This window comes from Lissotriton helveticus, chromosome 7, assembly GCF_964261635.1.
Source record: "Lissotriton helveticus chromosome 7, aLisHel1.1, whole genome shotgun sequence".
Taxonomy (NCBI): Eukaryota; Metazoa; Chordata; class Amphibia; order Caudata; family Salamandridae; genus Lissotriton; species Lissotriton helveticus.
The window spans coordinates 746,557,094-746,575,260 of NC_136068.1; positions in this window are offsets into that span (position 1 = coordinate 746,557,094).

Here is an 18,167-nt window from a genome sequence, read left to right on the forward strand (position 1 = left end):
GTCGCAGCTTGAGGGGTCCGGACATCTCAGTGACATTGAATGAACAGTGCCACCTTCACTTTCTGACTAAATATGACTTTCCCTTATTGATGTCTGGTGCTCACCGGCTTGGCCACCCTGCGTTCCTGCAGGGGTGTATGCTGGGTCCTGCCATGCCCCCGCGGGATGATTCCATGTTCTACTCCTTTGTTTGTCTCTCCTAGTTGGGGGTTTCCGGGGTGGGGTGGGTGGTTCGCTCAGCCTGATTGGGGGGTTGGTGTGGGTGGGGGGTGGTCTGAGGGTATGCTGCTGGGTTCTGGCCCTGGTCTTTAGGGGGGATGGGGGGAGGGGTACCCCAGGCCTGTTTGGGAGGTTGTGGTGGGTGGTGTCATGTGGGGAACTGTTGATTGCCCAGCTTTTTCCGTTCTGTGCAACACCCGTCTGGGGAGTTTGGGTGGGTGGGTTGGTGTGGGTGCCGTTGTTCCTCCTAGCTATGTAGGGTGGTTTGCTTCTGTTGTTGCTGTGTTGCTCCTTACCGCTACCTCTGGTTCTACCGCAGACAGGGCTCAGTTCTCACGATTCCTGGTACTGGCGTACGATGTGCGAAACTGTGCACTTTGTTCTGTCACTGCTCCATCACCATTTCGGCTTCTCCGTCCTCCAACGTTATCCCTGATGTGCTGGTTTAGGCGTTCCGCCTGTGATGGCCCCCTTCCCTTTTCTGCTCCTGCTGCACCCGCAACCCTCCACTCGCCCTTCCTGTTTACTCTTGTTTCCCTAGCCTGCGGGTTGCATGTTCCCCCTGCCCATGCTTTAGCTCACATTGCCCGTCATCTCCAGTCCCATGGCTAATTTCAATTGTTGTTCCTGGAATGTCTGTGGCCTGAACGACCATCGTAAGGCCCGGCTTACCCATGCCCACCTCCAGCGCCATTATGTTGACATTTGCCTCCTGCAGGAGACTCACCTACTCCCTAGCTCGTCCTCCAGGCTTTGCGCTCAATACTGGAGAGAATCCCACTCCTCCGAGGGCAGTCTCCGTCCTGCTGCGTCGCAGTCTCCCCCTGGCAAGCTTCTCGCGCCTTAGTTGACCCTGAGGGCCGGTACGTGATCTTGCACGGCACACTACTTGCCCAACCCGTTACCATTGCCTCGCTGTATGGCCCCAACACGGACTGTCCTGAATTCTTCTACACGGTCTGGCACCTGATCTCCTCCTCTGGCCCTGCGGCGGTGATTTGGGGTGGCGATTTTAATGTCGCTCTATCCGCCGTCTTAGACAGGTCCGGCTCTCACCGGTCCCACCCACGTGCAGCTGCTGCTTTATCCTTCATCCTGTCGGACAACTTGCTAATCGACGTATGGCGTCAACTTTGGCCCAATTACCGGGAGGGCAAGTGCATGTTGCGCGCCAGGGGTTGCTGGTCGCGCATTGACCTCTGGCTAGTCTTGCCGGACGCCCTATCTTGGACTGTGGACGCTGCTCACATGGCGCGCACATTATCCGATCACACCCCGGTCTGTCTGCTGCTGCGTCCCCTGGACTCCCAGCGTCGTGCGTTTACTTGGCGACTACCTTCCAATGCCCTTCAGGATACTGTGTTTTGTGACGAAATCCAAACCGCTGTTGTCAACTATTTTGAACTTAATGTTGGCTCCGTGGACTCGGCCTCCACGTTATGGGAGGGGTTTAAAGTATACATATGAGGTGAATACATTTCCAAACAGGCCGGCGTCCTTCGAGCCATTCGTTCCACACTCACCAGGCTTGAGGGGGAGATCCGGGACCTGGATGCCTCCATTGCGAACGGGGCTGGCCCCGACGCACTGGCGCTTTTGCGTCAAAAGCACTCTGAATTCTCAGAGGAGGCTGGCCGTGAGCTCTCCTTTCTGGGTAGGGAGGGCCGTGCTCGCTGCTTCGGGGAGGTAGATCGCCCGGGACGCACCCTCGCCGATCTGTTACGCCCGCCGAGGGCCTCCTGTTACATTTCCGCCCTCGCTGACGGTGGACCGGACCACACTACTTCTTCCGAAGAAATACAATCCCGTTTCCTAGCCTTTTATTCCCGGTTATACTCGGCAGGCACCCCCCCTCATCGGAAGACTTTGACCGATACTTCAAATCCATCGCAGTGGTCTGGCTGGCGGACTACCACCGCAAATTTCTTGACGAGCCTTTTTCGAAGGAGGAAATTCTGGCAGCGATAAATAGCTTGCCGTGCGACAAAGCGCCTGGCCTGAACGGCCTTACGGCCGCCTTCTATAAACAGTATGCCCCCATTCTTGTTCCTCACCTCGCCATGTATAATGAGTCCTTCGACACTGGCACGCTCCCGCCATCACTCCGCGAGGACTCGCTTACGTTGCTCCTTAAACCTGATAAGCCTGCTGACCGGTGCGATTCCTACCGCCCCCTCTAAACTGATCGCCTCCCGCATACTCCTTCTAATGCCGATCATCGCCCTCCCCGACCAATCCTGCTTCATCCCCGGCAGGGCGACATCCCACAATCTTCGTACCATTTTTTCGGTTCTACATCAAATCAACCCCGATCTTTGTGCTGTTGCCGCGCTGCTCGACGCCACCAAAGCGTTTGACACGCTGGAGTGGCCTTTCTTCTTCTATGTCCTCTCACGCATGGGCTTCAGTGCGCACTGCCTGAGGAACATCAAATTGCTCTACACAGAACCACTTGCTCGGCTTCGTATCAATGGCCAAATCACGGATCCTATTCCCATTTTGCGTGGCACGCAGCAGGGCTGCCCCCTGTCGCCCATGCTGTTCGCCATTGCCATGGAGCCTCTGGCCGCCCGCCTCCGGCAGCACCACACCCATAGGGGCATCGATTTCTCGTCCTTCTCCCTCTTGGTCTCTATGTATGCGGATGATGTTACCTCTACATTCGTCACCCCCAGGACAACCTTAGCCCTCTGGTGCGCGAGGTCATTCGGTTTGGTGGACTCTCAGGGGTTCAGATCAATTGGAATAAGTCCATACTTTTCCCCCTGACGGATGCCACTCTCCCTTTTTCGCCTGACTATCCCTTTGAGTGGGCAACAGGTCCTACCCGCTATCTCGGCATCTGGCTGAGCAGGGACCTGGATGATCTCTGGAGGTCCAATTTTGGCCGTGCTGTGGATTGGCTGGAGTCTAAGATTCCCCAGTGGACTCGGTTACCCCTCTCACTCTCCGGCCGCCTTGCCATTGCGAAGATGGTGGTCCTCCCCAAATTCCTTTATTTATTTTCTAATATACCCATCCCCTTGACTACTTATTTTTTTCGCAGGTTGCGCTCTCTCATGGTGTCCTTAATCTGGGCGGAGCGACAGCCCAGGGTCGCTTACGACATCCTGACCCTGCCGATGTCCGCCGGTGGTCTTGGCGCGCTGGATCTCCGCCTATACGCCCGTTGCGCTCATGCCAGCTTTCTGCACTTCTGGCTACACCCCACCCCCTACCAGCCTCATGTGGCGGTGGAGGCTGATGTCGCCATCCCCTGGCCCCTCACCACGGCGCTTTTCGCCCCTGCGGTGCGTCCTCGCGCGGAGGTCAACACGGTGGAGACGCTGCCTTGGGCATGGTCCTACTTGCGCAGATTGGCTGGTCTCACTCTCCTATCGGTGGGCACTATGCCTATCGCCAACCACCCGAACTTTCCCCCGCTCCAGTCCTCCTGTATGTCTCGACATGCAGCGTCCTGAGGCCTCACAACTGTGGCTGACCTCTACCCCGATGATTCTTTTTATCTGCTCCCGGCGACGCCATCTTTGATGGACACGCTTCTTTATTACCAGCTGCGGGCCACCTGTCGGACATTGCATCCGACCTTTCCACGACCTCCGCCCACTCTACCCCCTCTGGATTTGTTATACACCTCCACCTCCCCGCGTAAGCTTGTTACCAGATTGTATGCCTCTGCTCTGTCGTCTTCGTCAGCCTCCACGACGCGAGCGCACGAACCATGGAGTGCTGACCTGGGTCTGGATATTCCGGACGCTGACTGGCTCTATTGTTGCAATCAAACCACTAAACTTCCCCCGAACTACCTGCTCCGTTTGATTCATTTTAAGTTTTTGCACAGGTTCTATCGCACCCCTCAATATCTTCACCGGCTTGGGCTTATCCCAGACGATTCCTGCGTTCGGTGTTCTGCTCCTGCCGCGGACTTCGCCCACTTGGCATGGCTCTGTCCTCGGGTGCAGGCTTTTTGGCTTGGGGTTTGCTCTGCGATCTCCGACATGGTCGGAGCTACCGTCAAACCGGACCCCCTTCTTTGTCTTCTCGGCTTCGTCAAACCTTGTTCTGATACATCGCGCCGGCTGATTTCAATGCTCCTGGTGCTTGCCAGGTGCCGGGTGGCTATGTGCTGGGGCCGCCGGCCTGCCCCCTTGGTGTCTGCCTGGTTGGAGGATGCGTCCCGCTGCCAACTATTGCTCTCAGAATTTTGGGATCTGCTGCCGGCTAGGTCGCGCCCGGTTGACATCTGGGGGTCCCCTGGTTGCCTACCTCCAGTCCCACTCCCCCCCCAGCGAGTCCGCGTCCCCTGCTCCTCCTGCCACCCCGGCCGCTGCGGGCGGAACTGCCTCGGCCGACCGGTAGTCGCCCCGGGTCGTGGTGTTACACCTGGGGCCGCTTCTACCCTGTCCCATTGTGCAACTGGCTGGCCTTGGTGGCTGTCGTGTGCCCCCTTGGTTTTTACCACTGCCTCTCCCGCGCTCCCTGCCGGCCCTTGAGCCCGTAGCGGCCGCCGGTGCTGTCTGCTGGTGGGCTCCTGCTCTGCACCACCCTTGCTCCCCCCTCCCCTATCCCTTCTAGCCCTCGGGTCCTGTCCTTTCTGTTTGCACATCTGGGAGAGACCGATTCCACTATGCTGTTACTTTGATACAGGTTTCGTTACTCTGTGCCATGTGCCCTATGCCGCTGATAGCTGTCTTCCCTGTCATTGTATTGATCTGTGACCTGCCTCACTGCTCTGAACCACTTCATGATGCTTTCTAATGAGTTTGTATTGCTGTTCTGCAGTTTTGTCAATAAAATTCATAAAGAAAAAAAATAAAGAAAAAAAGAATTGGTAGATGCTGGGGACAACACTGCGCATGGGCCGTTACCGGGTCCAGCAGAGTATCAACATCCGTTGGCATGACTGATGGGAGTGTTAGACAGATGTCTAGCATGCATTCTTCTCCATATAGCAGGCAGCGTAGAACAGGTAAGATGCAATCTTGCCAGATTGGTCAGAATGACAGAAACCATGTGGTGTTTAATTCTCGTAGACAAGTTAATCCCAAAAGTTGGACGATGCGCTCACGACACGTCATCTCCAATAGAGCTCTCTCTATGGTGCTTGGAGTGGCGCTGGTGATTTGGCTTGCCATATCGTAGCAGTAGGAGCAAAAATAGTATCCCTGCAATGAGTCCCAAAAGGAAAGGCAGTCCGCCAAACACAGAGTGCACGAAGTTTTGAAATATTCCTAGGACTGCTTGAAAAGGTGCTAACAGTCCGGAACATATGTTCTTAAAAAGATGTACAATACCGCTCGTATCAGACATGTTCAAGATACGACGTAACATTTCTGAGAAATATATAGGGCAGTTTGTAGATAAGAGGGCATGTATCTCGGCAGAAGTCCTTGCGACTTGTAGATCATAGGTCTCTTTGGCGGAGGTCAGTGGCACAGTTTTTTGCAAAAGAATGGCTTTCATTCTGCTTAAAGTATTAATTCGTATAGAAGAGATGTTCAGTGAAGGTCACAAAGGCGACTCCCTGTCTGTCTTGGTTTTAGGAAATAATACTTGCATACAGCAAGTGACCCTGGCTGACACAGTTACTAGATATGGTAGACCTGGCAACATGCCACAGCAGCTGTGATCGTTCAACATGAGGTAACTCCCATTCAAAAGTTGTCAAAAAATTGGATCAATCACCGCACCTGGTGAACCTTGCAGGTGGCAGGATAAATTGTTAGAGGAACCATCGCAGGCCCCGTGTAAGTTTATACCCTGACAAAGGAGAGAACCGTTTAGTGCGTTTTCACAGTTTTTCACCACTAATAAACCCTTCACGTCCCCCACTCCAACATCTGTGTGTGTATGGTAATTCCCAGGATGTCTTGATGTATTCTTTACCCAACCTTTCATATGTGCCTGCTGGTATGTGTTTAAGGCAATACTGAAAATGGAAAATTTCAACAGGCAGAGTGATGGTTCCATGTATTATCCATGAGGTAGCTGGTTTCTCTGCTACCGTAAATGGCAATCTTTCCAGTTTTTCAATGATCAGCACCGTATAGTCTGCTCACCTTTGTGCCAATTTGATCTGTTTATCAGTGAGATTGAATTCTGAAAACAGTGACATGGTATTGATTAAACGCCAAGGCACATAGCCTGAACGAAGGTTTTGCAACGTCCAGCCTAATAGCATGATAGAAGGTAATTGCGACTGACCATGTTGCAACATGACCAAGTCCTGTTCCGCAATGTCTATGGCAGAAGACACTATGCTGTCCAATGAATATATCCTGGACGACAGAGTTGTTAACCCATTGTCAACTACAAGAGAGAGTTTTCTCTGAATTAATACGATCAATTTCTCATATTCGTTCTGCAGTCTCTGCTTGCGTAATTTCCATGCTTCATTATATGCAGCATATATACCCGCATATATAAATAGTTTTTGACTTGGTTTTCTTGGTCCTCGCAAGAATTCCCTAAGATCAGCGTCATTTAAGTAGAGATAAGTGTTGCTTTACATCCTAAGTGTAGATCTTTGTAGCCAATCAAGGCATGACTTCCCTACACTGTATGTTGTTAGTATTCCAGGATGCTGTCTTTGAACATATCTTGGGTCTGACCTATTGAATGTGAAACCCTGTGTTTTGTTCAGGAATCTATCTTGACAGTTGTTTGTGTCTGTGGGCCAGATCAACCATTTATTCCAATCTGGATCTGTTCTGTTGTGATTCAAAATAGTATGTACGTCGACCTCCCCCTCTGAAGTGTTATTACTTTCAGGTGTAGGTGTAGGTATGGCCGGATTGTTCATGTCATTAATCTTGGCTAACCCAAGGCAAGACGTCTGTTGGACAGTGTCATTCAAAAACATAATTTGCTCAGGGATGATGCGGGCTCTAAATAAAGCTTCTACACCCTGTACTTGCCAATCTTTTTTTACCCCGGACAGTTTTTGTCTCAATGTTGTCTTTCCAAAAGTCAAAACCTAGTTTAGACAGTTGGGCATAAAGGGCTGCAGAATAAATCTGTTTTGTATTAGTCAACATACTTTTCATTCCTGTTTTGTTTACATTTTTAAAGTAAAATGATTCAGCATTTGATACATTGAACCCTGAAAAGTATGGGAATTTTATAGCAAATGTTTTTGAGCTTCCCTTTGGTGGCGTAGGACAATGTTCCCATTGGTTATACATTAATACATTTCTAGGATTTGCAGATTTGTGCAAAAATTATGACCATAACGATTATAACAATACATTTGTTCAAAGTCTGATGAACCTTCTAAATATTCATGATTTGTAAATACTGCAGACATTTCTAAGTCTGACATCATATTATTAACAGCCTCGAAGTCCCACTCATCAGAAAAGGTAGTAGATGAAACAAAGTCACTTAATGAAATCTTGAATTAGTGTGGAATCTTTAACAGCTCTGACGGGCCAAAAATGTCATATTCTGTTTTGTCCCAAGCTATACCACCAGATATAGGAACGGCTGTGATGTTCACTGATGACAAGTCTCTTTGTTCACGATGGGATGATTTGTGTGGCTTGAGTAGTAAGCTGAGGTTCTTACTTGCTGGATCCATTTTGACATATCTTCCATTTATCAGCATACCCAGAGTTATTACCAGATTTAACCAAAGAAGAAGAACATTTTCCCAACAAAATCCAAAGTTCAATCCATGGTGAAACCAGATAAGTCTTTTCCAGGTCATGAAAAAGGTCTGTTGCTTGTTCTTTGAAAGTTCTTTTTGCTGGCATTGTTTCAGGTTCGCTGGGATCCTCAGAAAACATATCAAAGTTAATGAAATAGCCAGAGGCAGTTCTGTCAATTGTTGGGATTGCATCAGGATTCATTGAAATCGCTATACCCACTTGATCACTTGTTACTTCATTGTAGACAGGTGTTTCTTGATGAACTGTTATTTGGGTCTCAAGAGGTACAAGTTCCATAGCTTTGTTGCATAGTCATTCTTTTCGCACTGCAGATTCCTCAAAGGTGATGAGTCTTTCAGTTTTAACCTCTTGGATTGTAGCAAGAGCTGGGCGTCTGCTACTTGGTCCAAGTCTACTGGGCCTACTGTTTAGTATCGGCCACATAGTGTGGTTTTACCAGGTCGATTGACACAAACCTGTTCTCTTTTTTACCAGCAAGGGGCTTCAGTAAAACTGTTCTTGATCCGTGGATTGCTAGGACAGGTACTGGTTGTCTGTAAGAAGGCCCACATTCCTTCTTGTCCGCAATCTTCTCTCTGACTAGATCCCCAAGCTTCGGGATCCAGACAGGCCTTGCTGGGACGGTTGGTTTTTCTTCAGTGGCGGTTGGCTTCAGGATCACGTTGCTTTGTATTTTCTTATTAGTTCATTTAAGTCCTGTAAAATAGCCAAACGATCTTTGATATCAAAATCTTTTTGGTCCACCACTGATTGTAATGGTATCCAGGCAGGTTCCGCAGGAGCGTCAGGAATCCGAAGACACCTCCACAGCCTTCCCCTACGGCCTTCCGACTCTATCAAACACTAGAGTATCGAGAGGCTCGCCAGGGGAAAACAGGGAGACAAAACAAGGAAAGGTTGGGAAGAAACAAAAGAAGACTTGACTGTAATCTTCTGCGTGATTGGACAACCCGCTGTGAGGAATTCAGGAGGACGTCGGGCTGAAAGAAATATATGTTATCTAACAACAGCTTCTACTATACATAAGCCTTTATGTTTCTCTATATCAATATGACATACGACCAATGTTTTGTCTGTTGTTCAGGACAGGTGTACAGGATGTGTAGAAATTCGTCTTGAGCTAAAACTAGAGTGATGGAACAAGATTGAGTGATAACTCTCTTCCAACAATGAACATATACTGTAAGTTTCTAAGCAAAACACTCTCACTTGTTTTGATGCCCAAGACTGTCCAACGTATGTGGTACTCAACAGTACACTTGACAAGCATTCAATGCCAACACCAGCACAGGGCAATGGAAATCTACAGAACAAAACACATGTATGAGAACCAATAATCATCAAATGTCTTGAATAAACAAATAGGCAGCGCACAGCGCTGTTACCGTGATTCTTTGACGAGTATGTGATATCTTGCACCTCAATTTGAATCCACACAAGTATCCCCAAGTACAGAAGATAGCTGGCCCAGATGATAGATGATGAAGGGCCAGCTGTAATGCAGTCAAGTACGGAATGGAAGGGACAAATAAAGTGGATTTGCCTAATGGCAGAGGACAAGCCCAGCCTACAGGCGTACGCTGTGCAAAAATAACCTAAATACCTAAATAGTGGGAAATCCCCAGGCCACCCGGCCTGACGGCGGAGACCAAGCCCGGCCGTCGGGCGGAGTAGCAGCGAGGAGGCAAACGAAGGCAAGAAGCACTTGCTCGGCCAGACAGCGGAGACTAAGCCCGGCCGTCAGGTGAAGCCGCAAACAAATAGGTAAATGAGGGCAGGGATGCGTAGCCCAGCCGGACGGCGGAGACCAAGCCCGGCCGTCAGGCGAAGCAGCAAACAAATAGGTAAATGAGGGCAGGGATGCGTAGCCAGGCCGGACGGCGGAGACCAAGCCCGGCCGTCAGGCGAAGCAGCAAACAAATAGGTAAATGAGGGCAGGGATGCGTAGCCCGGCCGGACGGCGGAGACCAAGCCCGGCCGTCAGGCGAAGCAGCAAACAAATAGGTAAATGAGGGCAGGGATGCGTAGCCCGGACGGCGGAGACCAAGCCCGGCCGTCGGGCGGAGCATCAAACGGGAGTGGGATATTCTGGGTGAAATTGCTGCAACTACATCCCTCGAATGTTCCTGTCCACCCGACCTTACGGTCCCATCGGACATCATCCCGTTAGTTGGATTCCCCTTAATTTCAAAACAGGAGTTACTTACAATCACTGGCCGAGTTAAATCCGGCTCCCTGATGGATCCATGCCCCCCTGAAGTGTTTAAGCTGGCACTATCAGGCATCGAGGATGAAGTCTTGCATTTGCTGAACACTTCCCTCTCTACAGGACAGGTTCCTCTAGCTTTTAAAGAGGCCCGCCTGATCCCGCTATTAAAAAAACCTGGGTCGGACACAAAATGTTTAAAGAATTTCCGTCCCATCTCACAGCTGCCTTTCCTGGCTAAGGTGGCCGAGCAGCATGTGTTGGCGGTGCTCTCAAAACATCTAGAGTGCAACAACCTGCTGGAGGCTAATCAGGCAGGGTTCCGTGCTAATCATAGCACGGAACTAGTTATGCTATCAATCCTGGACGAACTGAGGAGTAGGGCTGACAAAAAAACATCGAGTGCCCTGGTACTATTAGATCTCTCCGCGGCCTTTGATACCGTGTGTCATGAACAACTTCTGTCGCGGTTGAGATCTTTTGGTATCAGGGGCTCCGCTCTTGCATGGCTTACATCCTTCCTGCAGGATAGGACACAAAGAGTTCAGCTGGGGGACCTGCTTTCCACCTCCGCACCCATCACCTGCGGGGTCCCACAGGGCTCTGCCCTGTCACCCCTACTCTTTAATGCATACCTACAGCCCTTAATTGCACTCCTAAACAGGATGGATTGCTTAGTATACAACTACGCCGATGACACCCAGATAATCATTCGGCTGGATGATGGTCCAGGAGCGTCTACCAGGCTGCAGGACATACTTAAAGCCACGGTTAATTGGATGTCTAAAAACTCCTTAAAAATTAACCCGGATAAGACGGAAGTGTTGCCCATTTCCATCACGGGCAACCCCTGGAACGAGAAATTCTGGCCTGTGGAGCTGGGTGTACCACCAAAACCAGCGGCCGCAGTGAAAAGTCTGGGTTTGTACGTGGATGAGAAGCTCTCCATGGGAAAACAAGTCTCGACGGTAGTGGGTACCTGCATTGGCCTGATGCGACAACTGAGGAAAATTTCAGCTTTACTCTCATTTTCCACCTTGAGACGCGTGGTCTCAGCCATAATTTTGGCTAGGCTGGACTACGGAAACTCCTTGTACATCGGGCTACCCCAGCGGTTGCTGGATAAGCTACAGGGGGTAATGAATGATGCCGCCAGGTTGATCTATAAAAAACCTAGGACGGCACATTCGTCCCAACTGATGCAGGAGCTACACTGGCTCCCGATTCGGCAGAGGGTCCTATTCAAGGGACTGTGCATTGTACACAAGGTGCTTTATGGCAATGCACCAAAATATGTGAAATCTCGCCTATCTCCCTATACGCCGAGCAGGACTTTACGCTCGTCGGAGGCTACCCTCCTTTCTCAACATCGTTTTAAGTTGACCACGATGGGGGGGCGTGCCTTTTCTAATACACTCCCTGCTCTGTGGAATAAATTGGCTCCAGAACTAAGGAAGGAATGCAATCTGTTGGCCTTCAGGAAAAAATTAAAAACGGTTCTGTTCAAGCAAGCCTGGAGTAGCTTTCAGTCGCACTGCTAAGATCATTTACCCGCCGAACCTTACTACGCATCTGGATAAACAGCGCTTAGAGACCCCTGTGGTTATAACGCGCGATAGAAATTAAATAAATAAATAAATAAATAAATAAATAAAGTGGGAGCAGAGCAACAGTGCCCGGCCGGACGACGGAGACTAAGCCCGGCCGTCGGGCGGAGCATAGAAAGGGGAGACGAGTTAGCGAGCTCCAACAGAGTGGCAAGTGGGAGCCTAGTAAACACGTCCAGAACACGAAGGACAGAACACTTCCTTCTGAGTACACCAAGCGGAAGAGGACAAAAACTGGAAGTCAGGCACAAGGAACAGGACGGAACTGGAACACAGAGCTAGACGCAAGAACGTAAAGCGGCGCTCCCAGGGCTCATTTCTGATTTATAGTGGCTTGGTCTTAAAGGGACAGTACATGTACTTCTCGGGGCATGATTCTCGGGGCATGACACTGATGTCTTTCAATCAAGGTCCGCGACCAGCATTCTGGTCCCAAAAAGGACCTCCTATGGAGTGATACTACCTAAAGAACTTCTTGGCAAGTTGATAAGACTACGTTGGACACTTATTAGATGTTTGACCAACCCGTCACCCGAACCTAATACCCTAGCTGTTATAGTTTGCTTTATGTCCCGGTTTTGTCTCTCCTCAACCGAATTTCCTTCAGGATGGAATGGACTAGAATACCGCAATGCAACGCCCAAGTTGTCCATGGCCTCCTTGTAAGCTCGAGAGCTAAACGCAGGACCCTGGTCAGAATGTAGCGTGCCGACTGCGTATGTGCCGATAAAGAGTCGCAAATCTTTTATAACAGTTTGAGCGTCAGCCGAGCGCTGAGGCCACATCCAAATGAACCTTGAGCACGAATCCACTGTGACCATGATATATTTATAGTTACCAAGGGACTGCAGTGATCCAGGTAAACGCAAGCTTATGGTTTATCTGAAATGAACAGGGGCGTCTGCGCAGGACGCTTCACAATAGAGACTTTCATCATTTGGCATATTTCACATTCCAAAACATAGTTTCTGGTCTGTTTCCTCAAGCGCGGCCACCAGTATCTTTGTTTTAATAGTGATACTGTGACGGAAACACCTGCATGTGCAGAAGCGAGTCCTTCATGTGCTGCTAGGATTAGTCCTAATCTCTGTTCCAAGTTTGGAATTATCCTATCCCCCACTCCAGGGATTCGAGCAAAGGGACCATTGTTCACATCAGTTATATACGAGTATTTGAGTGGAAACCCTTTTGGTAAAGTTTTACCACTGTCTTTGCTTGAAGCATTGACAGCTAGCATTATTTCGCTGTCTATTTTAGTTTTTGAACAAGTGATTGCAGCTACGGAAGCCGTTTGCACAGCTGCCTTCGCGGCTTCATCAGCCAATGAATTTCCTTCAACGTGAATGCCATCACGTTGATTATATTATGTTATGTTTTGTTATGTTAATATGTTATGTTAATATGGTCTTTTATAGCGCACGGCTACTCCATAGAGTGTCCCGGCGCTTTTATTGACGAACCAATAACAGAGAAAAACACAACACAGTAAAATAAAAACAGACCCGGCAAAGAGAAGAGAGAACAGCCTAAAGGGCGAAAAGCCACGTTTTAAGGCCCTTCCTGAAATTCAGCAGATTGGAGGTACTACGTAATGCTAGGGGCAGAGTGTTCCAAAGCTGTGGCGCCAACAGCTTAAAAGAGCGACCTCCAATACGAGCCCTTTTTACTCGTGGACCACAGCGAGGAACAATGATTCAGACCTCAGAGATCTGGCCGGATGGTGAAAGGCAAGCCTCTTCTGGAGATATTTAGCTCCAGAGGCGTGAAGAGCCTTATGGGCCAAGGTAAAAGCCTTGAAGACTATCCGCTTACGGATAGGCAGCCAATGGAGCGACTGCAAAAGCCCAGAAACTCTGGCTCGCCTATGCAGACCAAAAATGGCCCTTGCGGCCGAGTTCTGGACCACCTGCAGCCGTTGCAAAAGATATTCCGGTAGGCCGAGATATAGGACGTTGGAATAGTCCAGTCTTGAGCCTATTAGGGCCTGCACCGTCGTCTTCCTATGTTCCTCTGAAAGCAGGGGAAGGAACCGACGAAGCATCCTGAGGAGGCCAAAACATGTTCCGGTGAGACCAAGGATCTGAGATCTTAACGCCAGACCGTTGTCAATCTTGATCCCCAAGTTCTTTGCCAGCTGGGACGAGCCCGCTGGAGGGAACATGTTAACCGGCCACCATTCCTGCCAATCTGGCTCGGATGGGCAGCCGAAGAAGAGTACCTCAGATTTATCTGAGTTGCACTTAAGGCTGTTTAGCTGGAACCATTTAAAAACAGCCCCAAGGCACTCACGGATACTCTCTCCATCAAAATCTTCTCCTTTCCTGCACATAAAGAGGAGCTGGGTATCGTCGGCGTAGGAAACGATCTGGGCCCCCTTGCGGCCGAGTTCTGGACCACCTGCAGCCGTTGCAAAAGATATTCCGGTAGGCCGAGATATAGGACGTTGGAATAGTCCAGTCTTGAGCCTATTAGGGCCTGCACCGTCGTCTTCCTATGTTCCTCTGAAAGCAGGGGAAGGAACCGACGAAGCATCCTGAGGAGGCCAAAACATGTTCCGGTGAGACCAAGGATCTGAGATCTTAACGCCAGACCGTTGTCAATCTTGATCCCCAAGTTCTTTGCCAGCTGGGACGAGCCCGCTGGAGGGAACATGTTAACCGGCCACCATTCCTGCCAATCTGGCTCGGATGGGCAGCCGAAGAAGAGTACCTCAGATTTATCTGAGTTGCACTTAAGGCTGTTTAGCTGGAACCATTTAAAAACAGCCCCAAGGCACTCACGGATACTCTCTCCATCAAAATCTTCTCCTTTCCTGCACATAAAGAGGAGCTGGGTATCGTCGGCGTAGGAAACGATCTGGGCCCCAAAAGACTCAGCCAGTGCCGCCAAAGGGGTCATAAAGATGTTAAAAAGAGCCGGCTCAACACAGAACCCTGCGGAACTCCGACTCCCAAAGGCGGCATCACGGCAGAGCTAGGTGGGACCCAGACCGTTTGTCGGCGGCCAGCCAAAAATTATCTAAACCAGCTGGACACCGTCCCCCTCAGACCGATCTCATGGAGTCTGGCGAGGAGACCCTCATGGGGGACGGTGTCAAAAGCCGCCGACAAATCTAGCATTACAAGCATAGCCTTGCCCCCCGAGTCCAGTACCTCTTTAATGGCCTCAGACACCTCCAAGAGCGCCGTCTCGGTGCTTAAATTGGGGCGTAAGCCAGATTGAGTAGGGTGCAGCAGATTATGCGATTCCAGAAAATTGGAGAGCACGGTGTGCACATGCTTCTCCAAGATTTTAGCCAACGCAGGGAGAAGAGAAATGGGCCTGTAGTTGGACAGAACCTCAGGGTCTAGGCCAGGTTTCTTGAGGAGGGGAATAACATTCGCCTGTTTCCAGGCCTGTGGTACCACCCCCCGACTCAAGGAGAGGTTCAGGAGTGGATTTGCCAGCGGATTCACCACTTCGGCCATTTTAGCCAAAAATTTGGCCGGACAAGGGTCAAGAGGCGACCCAGATCTAAGACTGGCCATAAGTGCCAATGAGGATACAACTGATATTGGGGGAAAATCCGCCAGGACTGGACCCACCGGGGCCACCAAAACAGGGCCGTCCTCAGAACTAGGGGGTCCTTCACCCGCCTTCAAGGGAAAGGAATCCTGAATCAGTTTGATCTTGGTGGTAAAGAAAACGGCAAGGGCAAAGACCCACGGCTCAGAAGGAGCAGCCTGGGTCGAATTGGCGCGTGGGGCAGTAAACTCCCTGACGATCATAAAAATCTCTTTACAGGAATTTGAAGCGGCCTCTATCCTCCTTGCCAGGTAATCTTTCTTTCCAAGGAGAATATCCCGATGGTATGCTTTAACCGCTGTCCTATAGGTAAGCCTGGCCACGGGATCATATTGAGACCGCCATACCCTTTCCGCCACCTTGCACTGCCGACGAGAGGCCGATAATGCTTCAGTGAACCAAGGGGCCGAGACCCGCCTAGGTGTTAGTCGAGGGGCCCTCTCAGGGGCTAGATCATTCAGCCTATCCATTAACCACTCTTGCAAGGACTCTAGATCCCTCTCCAAATCTCCCGACGCAGGGCAAGGATGATCAAGGGCCGCCTGGGCCAACATTTCAGGAGTCACCCGATGAAGTGCTCTTGGGGCTCGACCCTGCTGCCTAGGAGCAATACTAGATGGTTTCTTAGTGCCGAGTATATAGAATTTAGCCATCCAGTGATCTGACCAAAGCACCGGCAAAAGTGCCAGCACCTCCAAGGGAGACGTAGAGAAAACCTGATCCAGGGTATGGCCCTTTTCATGCGTTGGACCAAAGAGGTAGGGGGTCAGACCTAAGGGGGCTGTGATATCGGCCAGTTTGATCACTTCAGGGTCCTGTTCCTCATCCATATGGAAATTAAAGTCCCCGGCCAGTACACAGTGCTCAGCTCTAAGAGCCAGCACCGAAATTACCGACTGGAGCTCGTCAAAGAAGGATCCCACTGGTCCAGGGGGCCTATAAACTAAAAGCCCTTTAAAAGATTGATGGGGCGCCAATGCTATAGAAAAAGCAAGGGATTCCGATCCTGTGATGGCATCCATAGGGATGATAGAGCAAGCAACGCGATTGTTCACTACAAGTGCCACACCACCGCCCCTCCCCTCCGATCTATCTTGCCTATAGATATTATATTCTGGGGGAATTGCTATAGCTATATTACTCCACGTATATATCATGTGAGTGTTTTGTTGTCCTTCTCGTAACTGAACTACTTGTTACCAAACCATTTTATGCTTAATTGTGCCACCTTTTTCACCTTTGAAACCATTTTGAAACCAGTTTTGCAAGTATTCCTTGTAAGATTGAACACAATAAAACAAATCGCACACTATGAGTATGGGGAATTCGCAATCCGTATTCTCAAGTGCCATCTTGAAGGCTTGTAGTTCAGCTCGCTGAGCTGTACAATCTCCTAAGGATTGAGTTTTAGTGACCATTGATCTAAATGTGTCATCGCGCCAACGACCTTTAACTATCGCGCATGCCGCACTATAGGCTTGTTTACTCCCCTCCGTAGCGGGTTGAGCTGATCCGTCAGTATAAATTATACCTTCATACTGATCAAGAGGCAGAATTTCAGTAGGCAGAGGACATTCTTGTTCGTATTGTAGAAATGCTTGTGTTTTCAAATAAGGATCAAAAACGTATTCAACATCTGTTGCAGTAAGAGAATGAACCCATTGTATCCATCACGGATGTAAAGCTTTAGCATTTGGAATGCTCACTTTTGTCACTGCCTCTAAGGCAGGTACAGGTGTTACGACCATAATGCGTTTCCCCTGTGCTAGGGCTCTTTCTTTTGCTACAGCGGTTTGAACAGCTGTCAGAATATTTTCTGTTGAAGTGAATTTCATTTCTGCTTGTGTATACAAATGTGATTTGTGACTTATTGGAATTTTTCACCTTTGTTAAAAGTTAAGTAGATGAATCCTCTTTGACCCGGAATGATTCGGATCACTAGGTTGCGTACGTTTACGCGTGTTTGCAAATGTGTAGTTGCTAACATGTTTTTTTGTAGTGAACGCAAAATTTCGGTGTGTTTTTGTGTCCAATTACTGTTTTTAAAATCAGGTTTGATTAATTCGTAGAGAGGTTTAACCCTTTCTGGGTAGTTTATAATGTAAGTTCTTCAGAAATTTAGGAAACCTAGAATTGACTGTAAGTTTTTCAGCGTTTTTGGAGGTTGGAGCATCGCACACATTTCTAGAAAGTTGGCTGCCAGGCTTTTGCCTCCACTTGATAATTCATATCCTAGGAAAAGGACGTTGAGATGGGCAATTCTTGATTTCTTAAAATAAAATTTGTACCCATCAGAGGCGAATCCAAGTATAATGGTGTTCACACTGTTCAAGTGCCTATCCAAGTCATCGTCTGTCAGATAGATGTCATCGACATATGACAATGCTTCGTCATCATAAGTTTGTAGTAACTCTGTTACTCTTGCTGAAAATAACCCAGTACTGTTCTTGAATCCCTGAGGGAGACGACAGAAGTGACGCTGTATCCCCATGATTGAGAAAGCTGTAAAATACCTACTTTCTGGTGCAATATTTTGACAAAAGAAACGGTTAGAAATATCTAATGTGGTTTTATATTTTTTACACACAATGTTATTCATTAATGCTGTACTGTGTGCATTTTGCACTGCAAATGTTTTGCAACAAGAGATTAGAGGTCTGTAATCCAATACTAGACGATAGGTATTGTCTGGTTTGGATACAGGAAACAAAGGAATGTTCATTGACGAGGTGCATGTTTCAATCACCCCTTGGTATTCAGGTTGATCTAATATCTCCCTGACCTGTTTTTTAGCTTCTTGCTTAACTGGGTACTGCCTTTGCGCAGTTGGTTGACTTTTCAACTGGATTTTATGGTGAGGAGAGTCCTCATCCCATCCTACATGATTTTTGTATAATGCAG